The 18,011-nt window shown below is 44.6% G+C and overlaps 1 protein-coding gene across 1 annotated transcript in view; it reads left to right on the forward strand.

The window, feature by feature from the left end:
• Window positions 1–2,126: 2,126 nt before the first annotated feature.
• The window catches only part of MAPK6 (mitogen-activated protein kinase 6), a 30,511-nt gene continuing 14,626 nt past the window's right edge, over window positions 2,127–18,011 (forward strand). The window contains exon 1 of the mRNA XM_035335728.1: window positions 2,127–2,285. The gene's annotated coding sequence lies outside the window, so the exon portion shown is untranslated. The remainder of the gene's footprint in view (window positions 2,286–18,011) is intronic.

An 18,011-nucleotide genomic window follows, 5' to 3' on the forward strand; every position in this document is an offset into this window, starting at 1 on the left:
ACATAGAAAGAGAGGTTTGATGCTTCAGGGGCTCTTCTGCTTCTGCCAGCATTTTTCCTCACCTCTTTTGTGGCTACTGACACAACTTAACATCCAAGCTGGTTGAAGACTGAGCCCTCCAATCGCTGAGAAACTAGTGAGGGTGCAGCCACAGGAGTGCAAATGGTCTTCAACCTCATGGTTACCAGATTGTACTGGTTAGGGCTGAAGCTAGAGGGTGACACAGAAGCTCAAGGAATCAGAGGATGACTTCTGCCTCTTGATGTGATTGGGAACACGTGAGTCACAGCTGGGAGTACTAGTGGGGTAAGTGGTGGGGTAAGTGGCTAATTCTAGACTTGTGTATCTGTATCCTCCCTGCTCTGGAGCACCGTTTCATGAGGCAGCAGTGTTGGTGGAGCTGGAAGGAGGGCTCTGCCAGGGAATAAGGCCAGTATGGCAGGTCTGTTCTCCCAGCACTCCCAAAATCTGAGGAGGAGGAGCCCAACATCTCCAGCGTTGGTGTAATTACTAATACACAGAAGAGGTTATCCTCCTGGGGACTCCCAACATCTACTCTTGTGAGCAGTCTAGATCAATACTCCCTGTTTCTCCAATGTGCCTATGGGTCTGATTCTGCTTTATGTACAAATCTTTGTGGCAATTTATGAAGACCAACTTTAAATGGTCACCCTACTGGGACACTGACAGCAGACACAGAGAAGCTCTGAAGAGTGGTGTTTTCTGCAGTGTGTTAAATCACAAATCCTGCTGCACAGGATGCAGCAAATAAAACCTTTCTACCGGTCAGCTAAAATTAATATCAATATTAACTCAGGAGGTTTGCAAAGTTGATCTTGCAGGATTAGGCTAATTAAATGAAGGGAGGAAATGTGTCTGCCTGAATAGGTGAAAATAGAAAATTTCTGATGAAGAATTTATGTTGGTGTGCTGGTAACTGATGTTACCGCATGAGTTTGGCATCTCTTAATAGTTCTACTCTGTGTACCTTGTATTTTCATGCTGAGCACTGAACTGAATGTTTCTCTGTGGGTTTGTTCTGTTACAAGCTATTTGTTATTTAGCATCACAGTCATTTCTGGAGTCCGCGTCTGTGTTTCTGGTTAAATGGTTGCTTATTACCTTTATACATTTATATAGCCAACAATACAATGCGCAGCCAGGGGTGTCATAGTAACACACTTTCTTCTAACAAGAAGGAGTTATACTGAATTTAAAAAGAAACCCAACCCCTAGAAAACTAGCATGTGAGAGGTGGTGTTTATATTGAATTGCTGGATGAAATTGTGCAACCCTATACGCAACCAAGCATGGCCAGGTTGCCTCTCCTGCCAGGGATGCCACCCACATCTGTCTAGGTTATGCCTGCATCAGCTGTTTCCTCCAGCCCTGCACCCTGTGCTGAGCCTGCTGTTGCTGGGTGTTGCTCTCTGCCTCCTGCAGCTCCCCCAGGCTCCCTGCAGCTCTCAACACCCTCTCCTGCAGGCAGTCACTCCTGCTGCCCCAGGTGCCAGTGATTTCCTGAGCCTGCTTGTGTGGGAGACCCTGATGGGCCGAGATCATGGCAAAAGCCTGGAGGTGAGTGAGTGTAGATTAAAGAGATGGTTTTTATCAACACGTCTGTAGATAAATGGCAAAGCACAGTAGTGATTCTGCAATTCCCTGTGTCAGGAAGGCTCCCATGGGCAGCACTCTGCAGGAAGTGAAGAAGCTTTCTGGAAATACACTGAAATCCAGGAAACAACACGTACGGACCTAGAGCGCAGGTTCCCTGATCAATTTGTTCATTAGGCAATGATTTGTTCTGAGAGCAGAAACAGAATTTACCTTTCAGAAGTAAAAGCAGTGTAATTTCTAGACTTACTCTGGGACCAGTTTGCCCACTTTTATTCAAGACGTAATGAAAACAAACCCTCCCACTCTATAGCGCCTAATACTCTTTCTGTATTGGTGGCCTATTTTTCTTAAGGACAGGGAGGGACCATTGAGTCACCCATAATCTCATGCCCTCCTCCTCCTCTCATTTAAATATTAATATGATGAATTATTACTAGAGTAGCAGCTGTGCACTGCTCGTATCACAGAAACATAACCTTCTCCTCCTCATCAGATCACGGCTATTCCTGACTAGCATTTTCTGGTCGACCTTCTCACTTGTTCTGTACTACTTTTTAAAAATCAGTTTGTTAGTTCTGGCGTGGTGTCACTAGGATAATTGTTTTGTTCTGTTCTTTCTGCTTAAATATTAATGATACTGAGGAAGTCAAAAGGTAGCTTCAGTAATGGTAAGTTAAATGTCTGTGTGTATTCTCTTATGAGATTTGTTTGTTTAGAGAGAAAAGCGTATAGAGGATTAAGAGCAAGCTAGCTAACATTTAAAAACCTCTCTCTCTGAGAACTGCCAAAATAATAATATATTGTCTTTTATATAAATGAAAGCATTATATATTAGTCAGCTAATATCTCTAGATAATTAAGAGGAATAACTAACACTGTACTAAGAAGTACTAACACATTGCATTCTCTGTAAAGTATTGTAAGAGTGACTGCTGAGAAATTGTGAGACAAATCTGTAAAGACTGGTGGAAATAAATATCTAGCATTAAACAAAGAAAAGAGGGGCTATGAAAGAAAGAGAAAACACCGTGAGTTAGCTCAGTAAGACTAGCAATGCAAAGGTAAAGTATTCACAGACAGATTTGAAAATGTTACGAAGTATAAAGTTCTGTGGATAAAGGTCCTCCTCTGCTAAAAACCTTTTGACTGTTTCTTGTGTTTGTGCATGTGTGTACGTGTGGTTTAATAAACCCACACATTCTTTCTCTTTTAAAATGTCACTCCTTGTTGTGCTTTCATGGTGGCTGGTTTTGTTGGTTTCTGGACCGCTGCTCTGGAGAAATCAGTTTTCCTGGATTTTCCCATTTGCTTATACGTAGAACTGGATGAATTTTTTCCCAAACTTCCTTGAATTTTAATTCACTGCTCTTGTTACTTAGGAAGAAAAAAATCTGAAATACTCTTACAAAGGTTTTTAAATGAAATGTCCATATTTTGATTTGGAAGTTCTCATTTAAAAATGTTGATTAGCAACCAGTGTCCTCAAGTCAAGCAAAATGCTTTCAATTTGAATAAATTATTGTTTTATTGATTTTCTTAAGTACCTCATGACTTTAATAGGGAACCTGAAAAAAGAATTGAGTGTGTCCCAACTTATAAACTGTGCCCTTCTTTTCCCACTCCTTAGGAAATTTGTAGAAACCTTGTTCCCCAGACAGCCTTAACAGTGACCAGAGGAAGGGAGGAGGGAGATTTTCTACTGCCTGTGAACTTTTCCCATTCAAAATCAATGCCTAACCACATTTCTGGCTAGGGGAGCTGGTGAGAAGGAAGACTGAAAACAGAGGGCTGAAAAATGTCTTTCTACAATCACTGAGCTCTCTGATGTAATGTTAGAAGTTATGCTGTTACTTCTTGAATAACTTTTCCACGCCATGCTTTCCTTCTGAACAAGTACTTCACTGGATACAAAGCACCCAAGCCTGACTGCCTGCAATTCCCGTTGTAGCCAGCAAGGGTAAGCTAATGGACTGGGACGTGCTCATACCAGGCAGGATTTCACTCGCAGGTAGCTAAGTATGCTCCCTCTCTCTGTATATATAGTTATACAGATACTTTTTCCTGTGTGCGTTCTGTTCCTCCTAAAGGTCATGGGAGTCGGAAATGATTTTTATTTTTGTTAACTTACAGTTCACATCATGCTGTTTGTTTGTTTTTTTTTTTTTTTTTTTAAAAAAAAAAAACTCTTCTGAAGCAAAGGTATTGCAAATTATTTGACAAATATGTTGCTTTAATAGGGAAAAACAAAACAAAACACTATATCTTATTAAACTTGTAGTGTATCTCTAGATAAAATCCCATTAGAGAGAGTCCCTTCAGATGATTATCTGCCGTGATTGCAAATGAACCTTGTAGCAATCTCGTAACAACCGTGCTCATGGACGGAAGCGAAACCTGCTGTCAGAACTACAAATAATTTACGTAACCCAATTTAAAGCTCTAACAAAATGTTCCCTTGTTAAGAGGATTGCTATACTTAATGTGTGAGATGGAAATACTTTCTGAAGGTCAGGAATGCACCGAAGATAGATGAGATCTCTGCAAAAGACAAAAAATAGGTTTTTAGCAGAAGTTTTTCCTCCATCAGATATTCAACTTGGCATTCTCTGAAGCTTATATAAGCATAGCTTCATTACTGCAAATGCTGTGTTTTCTCTGCAGAGGGAGAGGAGTGTCAGTGCTTCACCTCTGCACGTGGGAAAAGATAACTGAAGGTAGTCTGGGGGCAGCGACTGCTCTTAGCCACCAGCAGCAGCATAAATAAAGATTTGTTTTAAAGAAGAGACGGGTGGATTTGGGGAGATATTTCCTAGGCTTCTGCCTGTGACAGCTCTCAGCGTTTTGCTGAAGGATCACAAGCAGCTTGTGTACCTCCTTCAGGTGAGATGCTGAAGCTGCAGTGGGTGCCCAGCTGCCAGCACCAGGTGAGCCCAGGCGAAGTCCTGCAGGGTGGCAGCGGTGTGGGATCAGGTGAGCTCAAGGTTGTGCTGTGGCCCCAGCCTGTGCGAGCAGGAGCAGCAGGATGGAGCTGTCTCAGGATCTTCTGCTCATGCCCATAACTCAGTAAAGAGCCCAGGCCTGGCACTGAAGGACAGGGAGCTGGAATAGCCTCTGCTAGGGCTGGAGACCTGGGCTCTGAGCTGTGCCTGTAATCCAGGCAAGGCATCAGGACACTGAGTTGTGCTCTTCAGCTCAGTGACCTGCTTGCTTATGCTCAGTCGGGAGTTAATGCTGTCTTCGTAAAATGACAAAGTGAGCCACAAAACCTGAATTTGACATGCTGGAAAACAGCTTTGTGAAACCTAGCTTTTCGTAATAGGATTGAGGGGACAGGAGGGGAGTCTTGAAGTGCTTCTCATGTATGATAGCATGGAAATAATAAGAAAGTACAGCCTCTGTAACCATCACAAAGGCAGGCTAATGTTTCCTGCCACTTCTCTTCCCGTCCCCTAAGCTCAGTCACATCTGGTTTCTGTCTGTTCCTGCAGCCAGCCAAAAGCTGAGATTATGGAGAAGCTGACACTGGAGATTATTTCATAGAATCAGAATAATTGTATAGAACAGAACATGATAGGACACATTGAATAGGGCCCTCCACAGCCCTGGTGGTGAACGCTCAATGCCACTGTGAAGTCTTCTCTGTACCCCCCGCCACCTCTCACCAACCCACGGAGAGCACACCGACAGTGCTCCTTCAGTCTCAGAAACTCTCTCCAACCCACCTGTTTTTAGCCCTAATGTATCCCTGTGTAGAAAGGCCTTCGTACCACCACCTTTCTCAACACGGTTAGTGGCTTTCCAGCCCCCGGGACACGTCAGGAAAAGGCCACCGGGAAGAGCAATGCAGCCTGTGTTGGGTGTCTGGGCCTCCAGGTGTTGAAGAAGCTGTGTGTGCGTCTGTTCCTTTGCCCACAAAGAGAAGTGATGGGGAGCAGGTACCCGAGTGGGGAGCAGCTGTAGGGCAGCAGCATGGCTAAGCAGAACATTGCACCTGCAGCCACTTGCTGGCTCTGGTGAGGCTGGGAGCTGCCGTGTTAGCACTGCCTTGGTGCCCCCAGTGCTTGCTCTTTTTTGATAGACACGACTTTGCTGACTGCTAACTCTTTCCATGGAAAGGTTTTGTGCCAGGTATGTTTCCAAATCTGAACTTTGCTGGGTAATTTAGCTCAAATGCTTTGTCATTTTACAAGAACTGGTTTGGAGGAGAGCACTGACTTTGTCTTACCTTTAAAGCAGGTGAACAAAAAGTCTTTAAAAGTCCCTTGCCTGTGCCATGACGGGAGCACACTCTTAAAATCTGGAATCAAAGATGCTTGTTTTATCTTTGTGGAAAATTGCCTGATGTCTTTGAACTGGAGACCTTAGGTTTTGTAGACTGGATAGATGTGGTAGCAGATAAATTCCCCAAGCAGTCTGTCAGTACTGGGCGTGCTCCAGCCCAGCTAACTTCTGAACAGGAATTTTCCTGTGACTGCATCCATGGACTGCTGCAGGCTGTGTTGGGTTTGGGCTCCTTAATTGAACATAAGCGGACTGTTCCTCCCATGCGCAGCTTTTAATGGCTTCTGTTGGCTCAAGGTAAGAAGCTGGAGGCAGCTGCCTGGCTCACAAGCAGAAGAAAAAAGGACTGAATGGGTACGGGATTATTAAGGAATAGGCTGGGAAAAAAAAAAAAAAAAATGATATTTGAATTAGAAAGGAGAAAAGCAAATAGAACCTGGGAATGGACTGGGAGATGCAAGGAGACTGGGAGAAATTGGCTGAGTGGCTGAAAGGGAGTGGAGAGGCTGGCATGGAGGGTGTGCAAACACAGCTTCTTGGGGATGTTTCGGTGGTGGGGAAAATCCAACATCCTGGACAGAATCTAGAATAATCTGCAAAAAGCTGAGAATTCAGGACTTCCGGGATCTGCAAGTGGTAGAAGAAGTACCAATCACTTTGAAAAGCTGAATGGTGGAATAAAGTACCAATCACTTTGAAATGTTCTAGGAATCTCAAATTGTGTATCTGCTATTAAAGGCTACTGTGACCCTGATCGTTGTGACTCACTTCAGGGAAGCAGAAATGATGATATCCTGGTAGCCGTGAAGATTGAAGAAACTAAATTAATGGGTATTTGCAGAGCCCTTAAACCCTGTAAAGTAAAACTTTCTTCTGTGGTTCTGTCCTCAGACCAGGACAATACGTGATGAATAAGACATAGGGCAGTACATGGATTTTATTTTTCTTGGTATCCAATTACTGCTAATCAGGTGAGCACTCTCTGTCTTGTGCAACGAATGGAGCAGAGCACTGGGCACTTGCAAGAAGAAAAAGGAGTATCTGCTCATGCAGTCAACCTGTGCCAGAGCAGATAGAGCTTGTTCTGATTACTGTGATTGTCAGGGCTGATATAGCTCCCTTGAAAGGTCAGAGAACTTTACTAGCTGACATTAAGGCCCATATTCCCATGTTCTCCTGCTATCTGAAACATTACAGCAACCAGGAAGATAAATTTTCTTGCTCCTCTGTTTAAAAAGGTTCAAAAGTTTCTGTTGCTGCCCTGCTGTTTCGTTTGATTTCAGCAGTTACTGCAGGTTCTTGGTTGAAGTTTTCCAACTTGACAATGGACTGTTGAAGCCTTGCCACTGATTTACCATTCCTCCTATCAATGATTACATCTGTGTTGTTTACTAACAAGTATCATTGGACCCAGGATGATAAACACTGAGTACATGGTAGTACTTTGATCGCAAATTGTACATATAGTCCTTGGATAATTTTTACTACGAGCAAATGAATTGCCTTAATTATTTAAACGGGGGTATTATCACAGGCCATAATAATCTCATTTTTCTCAAGTATTTAGATAGTCCATGCAGCTGTGGAAATACCAGCTTGGGTAATCTGTCATGAGAAAATAAATAGCCGACATCTTGAAACCTGTGCTGGGTTGAGGGGGAAAACAGCACGTGTGTGTGTGTGCCATATGGGCTTGAGAGTCCTCAGTCCTCACTGGGGCTGCTGGTTGGGGCAGCAGCAGTGAGACTCCTTGTCCAGCCCTGCCAGGATGGTTTAGCTCTGATGGCAAGAGGTGAGACTTGTGTCCATCCTTGGCTTCTGGGATGACTTTTCCAGGAGTCTGTAGCTAGAGAGGCTGTCTGTCTTGGAGAAGTAAGCAACAAAGAAAAGCTTAGAGGTTTGCAGGCTGCAGTCTGTCCCTGTGGGCTGCTATTTCAAGGCACAGACTGCCAGGAAGAGTTTTCCCGCTGTTGTCTGGTGGCTGAAGCCTAATTGTTCATTGCTTTGGGTGACCAAGTGGAATCCCCCACTGTGTAGCCTGACCTTGTCACAAATATTCTCCCACTACTGAGCACAAGTGAATGGACTTGCACACCTATCCTTGTGACAGTGGATGCAAGGGAACAGGAACTGGTCCTTCTGGTTTGTGCCACCATGAGCTGCTGGGGACATCAGCGTACAGACCATGAAACAACTCTTGCTGTCACCCAGTACAGTGTCACAGAGCACATATGTGATGACACCAAGGTCTGTTGAATTGCAGCAATCATGAGAACGAAGTATTGCAATTACAGCTGGTCCAAAGGTTGAAACTCTGCTTCTTTGAATCATCTCTCATGCTTTTGTTTTGGGAGTGTCTAGATTAAACAATAAGAAGAAATGTGAGATAATGGCTAGCAACTTTTCTGTTTACTAAAATAGGCTTATCAGTAATTGTTTTTAACTAAGGATTAAACGCTTCTCCAGTGTTTGATAAAACGCAGAGAATGAGGGCAGAATATCTTTCCCTTGCCACTAAATACAGCTTTAGATGTACATGTTATCTCTTAAGTTTTGGTTTTAACAGCCTTGGACCAAATGTAATTGAAATCTGTTTAGAGATTTCAGTGCTGGAGATAAGAGAATGCTGATACACTAGAAAGTGGAGGGTTTCTCTACCTGTTTTAATCTTTCTTAATTCCAGCTCACTTGCTAAGTCAATCTTGCTACTCAGATCATGAAAGTACCTGCAGGCATAATGATACAGTGAAATATTTACCTATACTACATAACTTTCTCTATTTCGAGCTGGTTCTTGGTGGCTTCTTGGCACTGGGTGTCATGTGGAGGTATGTCTGAGAAGCAGTCTGTATTAGCTCTATACAATAAAAGTGTCTTTGTGGAGCAGGCTCTTTGGCAGTTCAGTGAATAGGTATGTGGACAAGTTTTCTCAGAGGTCAAGAAACAAAAAAAAAGATATACACGTTTTCTTTTCCAAGCACAGAAAAGAACAAAGTCTGGGTTTAAAGTTCCAGGTGTTTTTGTTTTGCTTTGGTTTGTTTTTATAGGCTTGTGATCATTAAGAACAGTTGGATCCCGGGCGCTGGCATTCTCACTGAGCTCTGCAAAGGCTGGCAGCCTTGGCCACCTTCTTCTTTTACCCTCTCAATCTCTTTTTCTCTCGTGCACACACACACAGTGTGTGAACACCCACTCACAAGTGGATTTGCTTGTACTTACTGGAATTTATACCTAGGCAGATGTATTCTCTTTCTGTTTGCACAGCCTTTAACAGAGAAGGTTTGGGATGGCCCAGTTTCAGCACTGTCATACTTCTGATAGAGGTAATATTTCAGAAATAACAACAACAACAACAAAACCAGTCAAATTTAATGCCTCCAATGGAAATAAAATCAAGTTCTTCTTTAAAGTTGTATACTTTTAGAGCATTGGTAAAATCAGCTGCTCAGTACAAAAGCTTAAAAAATGCATCATGTATTCTTTACTCCCTTCCTAGATAGGGAGTACTCGCACCCTGTTTTATCTGTCATGGGAACAGATAGGTAACAAACGAGTAGACACTCTCCACCTCTGAAAGCAGGAGGCCTCTGAGGTATGGCCACGAGAAGGGTCAAATACGTAATTCTTTGCTGAAGAAAAAGACCTGCAAAAGTCTCAGGGTAGTCTGCCTGATGCCAGGTCTGCAGGAGGAACAGCGGCGGGTGGTTGTGATGATGCCCCTGGGCAGAGTGCCTGGTGCAGAACGGAGGCTGGTTCGTGGCCTCTTTGAGGCCAGCTCCCCTGGCCCTGCACGGTGCTCAGCTCTGGTGTGGGAACGTGGGGGGCTCAGACGTGGGAGGTGCACTGATTATCACTGCTGCTTATAGTCTGTGTACAGCACGCGGTTCGGTCATCGGTGGGAAAGCGTGGCGAGGAGTGGGCGGCTAGCTGGTGGTAGGAAGAGGAGCACCTTGGCAGTGAGGTGCTGGGGGGAAGGCTGCAGTTGCTGAGCAGCGGTTAAATCTGCTGAGAGCTCTGCCATGGACTTAAGAGAGCTGAGAGTTTGCCTCTATTCCAAATAAATGCTTTATTTGGGGATAAATCATTGGGCTTTACCTTCATGGAGGCTGATAGGAACAAAATGAGACAGGGAATTGCTTCTCTGTTCCGTGCTACTATCGCAAAGAGGAACAGATAGTACTGGGGGTCAAATGAATAGATAAAGATTAACCTCTGAGCAGCTATTATTGGAGCCCATTTAAAGCAGTTTGAGTTGGAAGAGACTTTGCTGAAGCTGCTGGGAAATGCCAGGGTAAGAAGATGATCCCACTGTTTGGCACCAGTCAGAGTCTGGAGGATCTCCAGTGCGTGTGCTGGCTCTAATAGCATGTAAGGAGGGGAAAGCTCCTCCTCGACAGTAAAAGACAAAGCAAGTTTAGACAATTCTGCTCAGTTTTTCCTCTTCAAATGAAAAATTATTTTTCCTGGTTTTCATTGTAGTGTTTTTGCAAGCAAGTCTATTTTCTGCTTGAGCTGTAATGAGCCTAGAGAGCTTGTGTTTCATAAGCCTGATACCCTCTGCTGTAAATGATGCTTCTGGGCATTATTATTTTTTTTTTTTTTCTGTGTAGTAGTAGTCAGTGGTACAAGTCCCTCTTTCCTGAGCACTACAGACAGTTGCCTTCTGTGGAGTGGACTGAGATCTTGCATCATTTCCTGTCATCTGTCCAAAGCTATTTATAAAATGTCTGCTGATTCTGGCACACGGCAAAACCCAGTTTTCATGAGAAAGCAAATAGTTCAGCAATGTGTTCCTTCACAGCAAGTGTCTGAAAACTGGTGAGAAAATCTGAAATATCCTAGAAAATCATAATGAAAGTTAAGGTATAATGGGGCTGGAGAATGTGGGCAGATAAATAGTCCCCTATAGTTATAGTGAAAACCTTTAGAAATAGATAATGCAATGTGTACTGAAAAAAAGTTACGGAGTATTAAGGTACAGAAGCTGGTGCCAGAGCTCTCTGTTATTAAAATAAAACCTTTGGGTTTTAATGTCTGAAGATGTAACAAAAGCAACTTAGGTTAGCTTTTGCAATGCTGAATATTTGCCATCTAATTTGATGGAAGATTTTCTATAAAAAGTTCCCACATTTCTGATATCCACTGAAGGGGAAAAAAAAAAAAAAGAAAAAAAGACAAGAAGGTAATTAGCACTGCTGATGACACTTGGGTTTTCTCTCTCTCTGGCTTCAGGAGAGTGGCTGGGGCAGGAGTCTGACAGCGGCAGTAGGAGGCACTCAGAGGAGCAGCGTGCTTCCAAGTGGATATGCTGCTGCTGCTAAGTGCTATTTTGGGAATGCTGAAAAAGAGTGTTGGCCACAGCCAACCCCGAGTAGCAGCACTTTCATCAGCTGCCCACCCGCCTGCCTCGACCCTGCTGGCAGGCACAGTGCTTCTTGCATGTTGATCTTTCGCCATTCAGTACGCTTTTACTTGTCAAACAGTTGCACCCATGAGCTTTGGGCATGGGCACCGCTGTGTGCAGGGCAAAGTGAATGGAAGGCGTCTCTGCCTGAGAGGTCACGAATTAGTTGCAGAGATACTATTTCTTAAAGTGCCTCAAAATCCAGCTTGTTTTATCCCGTTTTCACTGAAGAACCACTGTGACTCGGGTAGCCTAGGCTGGATTTGAGTCCACATCCGAGTCATGAAGGCCCCTGCAGGAGGTAAAGCTAAGCAGCAGTAGAGGCCTGAGACTCCTTCAATGCGACTGATTAGTACTGCTTTTCCAGTCCCCAAAGGTCTCCTGGCACCACCAGGTCTCTTCTTGATCGCTGACAAAGGTTTTGCGCCTGGCTGTGCACCAGTCCATGTGCAGTTTATTGCAAAGCAATCTTTGAAAGTGTTTGAAATGTCTCAACTCACTCCCTGCACCTCCTTTCTCCCCGTATGAGCTCGCGGATAGCTTTTGCTGCTATTTGATATGTAAAAGTCACGTAGCCTCAGGCTGAAAGAAGCATATCAACTGCTGCACGTGTATTTGTATTGAGCTTTGCCCCTTGTAAATGTATTTCAAGAAGATTCTGGTGTTGGCGAAAATGTTAGCAAATGTTAGTGTGATTTTTTTCTCTGTAAATGACGAGCACTGCAGCACCAGCTGTATTTACAATTGCACAGCAGAGGCTTTATCTCTGTAATGCAAGAGCAATTAAAATGCTGCAAAATGCTTCATGTAGGAAGGCTTACTGTTCTATAGGAATGAACAAGAATAGTTCCGCATGAACATATGTGTAGTTCTACAGTTAAATGCAGTATTTCTAGAATGAGATATAATTCTTCTACATAAATCCATCTTCAGACCTTTATAACTTCTGCTCAAGAGCTGGAGTATTTTCCAGTAGCTATCCAAAAACAAATGCATTTTGTTTTTGCAGAGACCACCCCACCCTGCTTCCAGGGCATCTCTCCACTCGGGAGTACCCAAGGTACCATATTTAAATAACATCTGTACAGTAATGTGCTTCCTTACCGTGACAGCAGCACTGCATCCAGTGCCATAACTAGCCCAGAGAAGCCCTAGACAATTGCTTTGGTGCCACTTCTGCGAGCAGGCATGTTCTCTAAACTGCTTCTAAACTTGAGATGTTGGATGTGGGGCTCAGAGCAGCACCTTAGTGTAGTCAGAAGAGGGGGGGGACTGTCACCCCCATTGAATGGGGGAGGACTGTCACACACAATTCCTTTGTACCTGAAATGCTGAAAAAAGACACCAACATTTGGTGTTTCTTGTCTCCGCTTCATCCTATGCTTTGCCTTGTCACAACAGTTCTGTTCTGCTTTCTGGAGAATATTTTTCAGCTGTAGATTCATCCGCTGACAGAATCTACAGCATCACTACAGCACAACTCCTGTGTCCTGCGCTGGGAAGTTAGAAGAAATGCAGATCACTTGGAGCACCCAAGCATCAAACTGTTGGTGCTAGTCATCCTTTAAAATGTCATTAAACCTAAGACATGCTTTGGTTTCCTCTGGCCTTCATTACCTACCTTGGTAAATTTTTCTGTTTACTATTCTATGCATACTGATAGCTACCTCTATGCAAGGTTAGATAACAAGGAATTTAAAAAATTCAGAGAAATCTGGGAGAGCTCCGGTGAATTTCACACACTGAGGCTGCCTTAAAAAGGCATCACTTAAAGAGTGATGACCCAGCTACAAGGCAAATTTTCTAAGATTTCTTCATCTTCCAGTATCACCAGGGCTTTGCCAACTTCTGCTTTAGGCAGCTGCTCTATCCATGTGCTAAATGTTGGTGAAGACACAGAAAAAGTAGGCAATAGAATTGCCTGTCTTAATAAAAATGTGAGCTATTAAGAGGGGAGTATGCATGCAGCTAAGCTGTACCGTAGTGTCCTAGATTGCTGATGACCTACCAAGGGGGAAGAATGACTTGTTCTGTTTTAGTTTTTAATGACTTTTTTTTTTTTTTTTTCTGCAGAATCACAGAATTTCCAAAGTATGTCACAGAACCCATTTATTTCCAACCTCAAAGTTAAACATTTTCTGTGAGTGACTTTCTTTCTCCACCTTCATTTGCCCTTTGTCCGTTGCTACCTTTGGTTTGCCTTGGTCTCTTTGTTAATAGTTTGCTCTTTTCCATTTTTCCTATTGTTTCACACAGGGTTGAAGATCTTAGGGTTTGCCTTTTTCCTTTCTTCTAAGTCCCCTAATGTTCTCATATCTTCTTTCCCGATCAGACTGTAGATGGGTACAAAGCTTGCTCCAGCAAAGTCAGTTCTACCAAGTGAGTACATGAGGTGAGAGCATGCTGTCTGTGCAAGATAGTTTTGGCTATTGTCAAGCAGAGTTTAATTAAGAAAGAATCTTGACACAAAATTTTAGTAAAATATTTTAAGATGATGACTTCTGTGTGGTTAACTGCTAATAATGTTGGAATGAAGTTGACTTTAAAATCTATTGGGAAAGCATTAAAGTCAGCAAATCTGGAGTGTGTTCATTAGGAAAATGTGTTTGTGTAAAAACAAACAAACAAACAAACAAACAAAAAACACTGCATCCATTATGAAAGGGTGCAGTCTGTCCTGTCCCGGGGAATGGAGGTGCCCAAGAAGCCACCTGAGCTGCTGGCTTGTCAGTGAAACCCGATGGTAACTGGACTTCTGTGCTGTATGCCAGCAGCATGAAACTAACCTGGCAGAGCAAGTGGTTTGTAAGGACTTTGCTTAGCACCTGCAGAGAACTAGGCTACCTGGAGAAGGCAGCAGTTAAAGAAGACCCAAACAAACCATAACAAAAATCCTGGGAGCTGTGTCAGGAAAACCAAACCACATTTAGGGGCCTGGTCACCCTTGAAGAGCGCAGGTATGAAGGAATAGGCCAAGGAGGCAGCAGAAACCACATTTCTCAAAGTCCTCCCCATTTTCTTTTGCTAAATAGGATTTTCTCTCCAGACCCATCCCCACACCCATGCAGAATGCATCCTAGGCTGCAGTAAGAAACGTGGTCAGCCCTTAAAACCATCTGCTGGCAGAGGCAGCCGTCCCTGCCTCCAGCAGGACGTATGGGTCGCGGTGCCAGCAGGTCCTCCAGTACCACGTGCTTTTGGCCTCTCCCCATCTGTCCTGACAAATTTGGCTGCCTGGGAGCTGACCCCGCAGGACCTGCGGTGCATCAATCAGGTGTCACCAGAGACACCTTCATTGAGAGGGGAATCTGCTCGGTGTGAGCTACAGGCTTAAGTTCAGCCTCTTCTGAAAATACCTGGGATCATCACCGAGTGCTGTATAGGCCCAGAAAACAGTGATTTCCCACAGCAAAGCTCCGTGAAGCAGTGAAAATGAGACAAAAGCTTGGAGCAGCCAAGTCACCTCGGGCAACCTTTTTAAGTCTTCTCAAAATCTTTCTTCCCTTGCCAATCGTAATGGGTGTGGCTACTTAAAAAAAATACTTCATTCCCTTTTATGCCACAAGTAATGATTCATACTTGGACTGAAATTTTACACTGGAATTTGCTGTTTGATCTTTTTGAATTTGGATCTAATAAATGACTCATTGTTTCAGTTCTAATTATTTTTTAATTGCTGGGCTTTATAGCCTTCTAAGACCAGTTCTTTTCTTACTTTGCATTTTACTGACAGTTAATATCTGCAAATGTTTTCGAATGGGACGGTATCATTTATCATCTACGGGCTACACAACTGTGGTCATATGGGGAAATGGGGAAACAATCTGACACGGTAATTTACAACCTAATCAATAGGCTGTAAGAAATCTGGGTATGGATTAGCAATTTTGCTGGATTAGATAGCTATAAACTGCAATATGACACGCAATTAAATTCTGAGCAACTCTTAAATCATGTGCATGATGATTCTGTAAGTAGTGAGGCTGAAAACAAGCACCATTCCTGTGCCAGTCCCTTGCGGCATGATTTTCCTCTAGACTGAAGGACCTCATTCACAAGCTCCTTGCACAGAATATGCTCTTCAAATGGCAGAGAATAATGTTGGGGGGGGGGGGGGGAAGATCTTGGTTTATTAATTAGGATCCCAGAAAAACAGTGGTACATCTGGACTATGTGAGATTTATGAGTGAGCATGTTAGCTTTTTTTTTTTTTTTTTAGCTTTTTTTTTCTTACTGCAGTACCCTAGGATCAGCTGAAATTTTGTCTCTCATAAAGAAAATTCTTTGTATGGGTGGAAGGATTCTTTAATTAAGTAAATAGCTCTGACTTTTAGACATACAACCACTGCTGCTCCTGCCTTTTTTGAGTCCCAAATCTCTTCCTTTAATGCAAGTAAATTCTCCTTTGTGGCTTGGCTCTCATTGCCGTCCTAACATCACCTCTTCCAAATAAGCACTCTTGCAGTTTTTTATAGACTGTATTTAAATACAGGCCTTTGGAGCAGCCAGTGCTGCAATCTTCCAGCACTGTTCTGCTGGGTGGCCAGGAGCTGCAACTTCGTTTCTGACTTTTCTCCACTGCTGGCAGCATCGTTGGGTGCCTACAAATTAGCAAATATTGCAGTGTACAGTGACAGTTTGTCTGCTGACTGTGTATGGTACTCGCACTGCACTGAATTACCAAACATCCCCTCTTCTCTCGCTCCCAGTAAGACTGGACGCAGCTGTTCAGGGAGCAAACGTCTTCGTGAAGTTGAGCAGTGGTAGCAGTGCCAGCGGGGCTATGCCAGAGTTTTCCTTCCTGGTTTTCCCTGGGCAGATGAAGAGGGATAATACTGTAGGTTGAGGCCGCAGCAAACCGGTAGGTGGTTGTAGCTCATGTTGCTCCATGTTCCTGCTTGGTGGACAGCAAAGGTTGGGGCTGTTGATAATTTTTCTTTATTTTCCCCCCACATTTCTGCCATCATGCTCTTAAAAAATATAATTCTGTAGAGCCCTTTATTTTAATTGGCTTGAAAGAGCCAGAGAGCGGTGCTGTGACCTGCGTTGGAGGGCCGAGGAGCCCGGGGACTGCCATTGCAGACACGTGTTGTCCTCCACGAGCTGTGACAAGAAGCTGCATTGCACCCACAGCAGACTTGCAGGCCTCTGGCAGCCTCGTCTGTAGATGGCTATTTTCTTTTCAGGTACAAACGCCTTGGGATTGTGCCCCAAGGCACTTCTTTGTCAGGCATCAGGCTACTGAAGTGCTAAGGAACTGGGTTTTTCTTTTCTTCCCTAACTTACTCCACAGAACAATGCGGATTCTGCCTGCATCCATTACTGCTGGGAGACTTCTTACTGAGTTGGAACGATATGGCAGCACGTTTATTAAAATCAAAAACAAAAAGAAAAGTTCTGTGATTTAAAACTGAAAGGGTCAATTGGATGCTGCTGTCTGGATGGCAGCAGAGGGAGGCACAAAGCCCTCTGCACAGAGTAATTTCTATGCTGGTTCAAGCCATAAATAATCTGTTTAACCAGTCAAAATGAGCATTAATTGTTTTATCTTGAGTCATCCTACACTGAAAAGGTGTATGTGGGATCCAGGGAAATCCCCCTGCCTGAAGGCTGTACTGAAACTCTGTTAGTAGCACTGCAAGACTTCTGCTACATGCAGACCCGGTATCTTAATGCATCTTTCTGCATCTGTGAAAACATCTCTCCCCACGGTGAGATGGCCATATAAAAGTCTCATGGGGAAAAATTTTAATGTTTGAAGTATTTTGCTCTATTTTAGTCATAATTTTCAGGAAAAAATATAATTTTATTGTCTCTTCCTATGCCTAGCAAGGAAGACGCAATTGCAAAAGAGGAATAAAGGAAGCTGGCATCTACTGAGGTGAAAGGCACAGCACATGTTTGTGGGGAAAACATTCAGGTCTTCGTGTCATTGAGACTGCAGAAAATCTTAGTCAAAATGTCCCCATCTGAGAAGGAAACCCGGTGTCTGTCGTTCCCCCTGGCACTGCCTTCCAACTGTGTTCTCGTTTCCTGACCACGACAGACACCGAAGGCGAGGGCGATCGAGCCCCCTTCCTGCAGTGGTTGGGGCTGATGCTGGGCCTTGCAGTTCTGCTCTTCCTCGCCCGGACTGCCACGGAACCCGTGCCTGCTGCTGGAGACAAGGGTTACCAGCAGAAAGCTGGCATCCCCACTCCTTTCTCTGCGCTTGGGTTTTCTTTCGCTGTGCCTCATTTCCACCAGGGAGATGCTGAACCTACCGACCCGAGCCATGCCCAGCGGTGTTTCCGGGACTCGGGCCGAACACCTAATGCGAAAACCGAGCCGTGAGTCCAGGGGGGCTGTGGGCAGGAAGCAGAGCTCAACAGGAGGAGGGAGAGGCAACTGTAATCGACGCCCGGAGCATTAACGAAGCGTTGGTGGGACGCTCCTGATGTCTGCAGGCCTCTGGTGCGAGCGGAGCTGCAGCGTTTGGCTGGGGCGCTCAGCACGGGGGGAGCGAGATCTTTCCGAGGCGCTGGGCGAGCTCGGCGGGACCGACGGGGCCGCGCAGGGCAGGGGGCAGGAGGCCGGGCCCGGGCCTCGCCTCCCCCCGCGTTGGGACCCCTCGGGCCCGTCCCCGCCGCCCGGCAACGGTCGCGCCCCGCCCGGCGAGGCGGAGCCGGCGGCGGCCCGGCCCCTCCCTGCCCTCCGCGCCGGGTTACAT

Source organism: Oxyura jamaicensis, chromosome 10 (assembly GCF_011077185.1).
Source record: "Oxyura jamaicensis isolate SHBP4307 breed ruddy duck chromosome 10, BPBGC_Ojam_1.0, whole genome shotgun sequence".
Taxonomy (NCBI): domain Eukaryota; kingdom Metazoa; phylum Chordata; class Aves; order Anseriformes; family Anatidae; genus Oxyura; species Oxyura jamaicensis.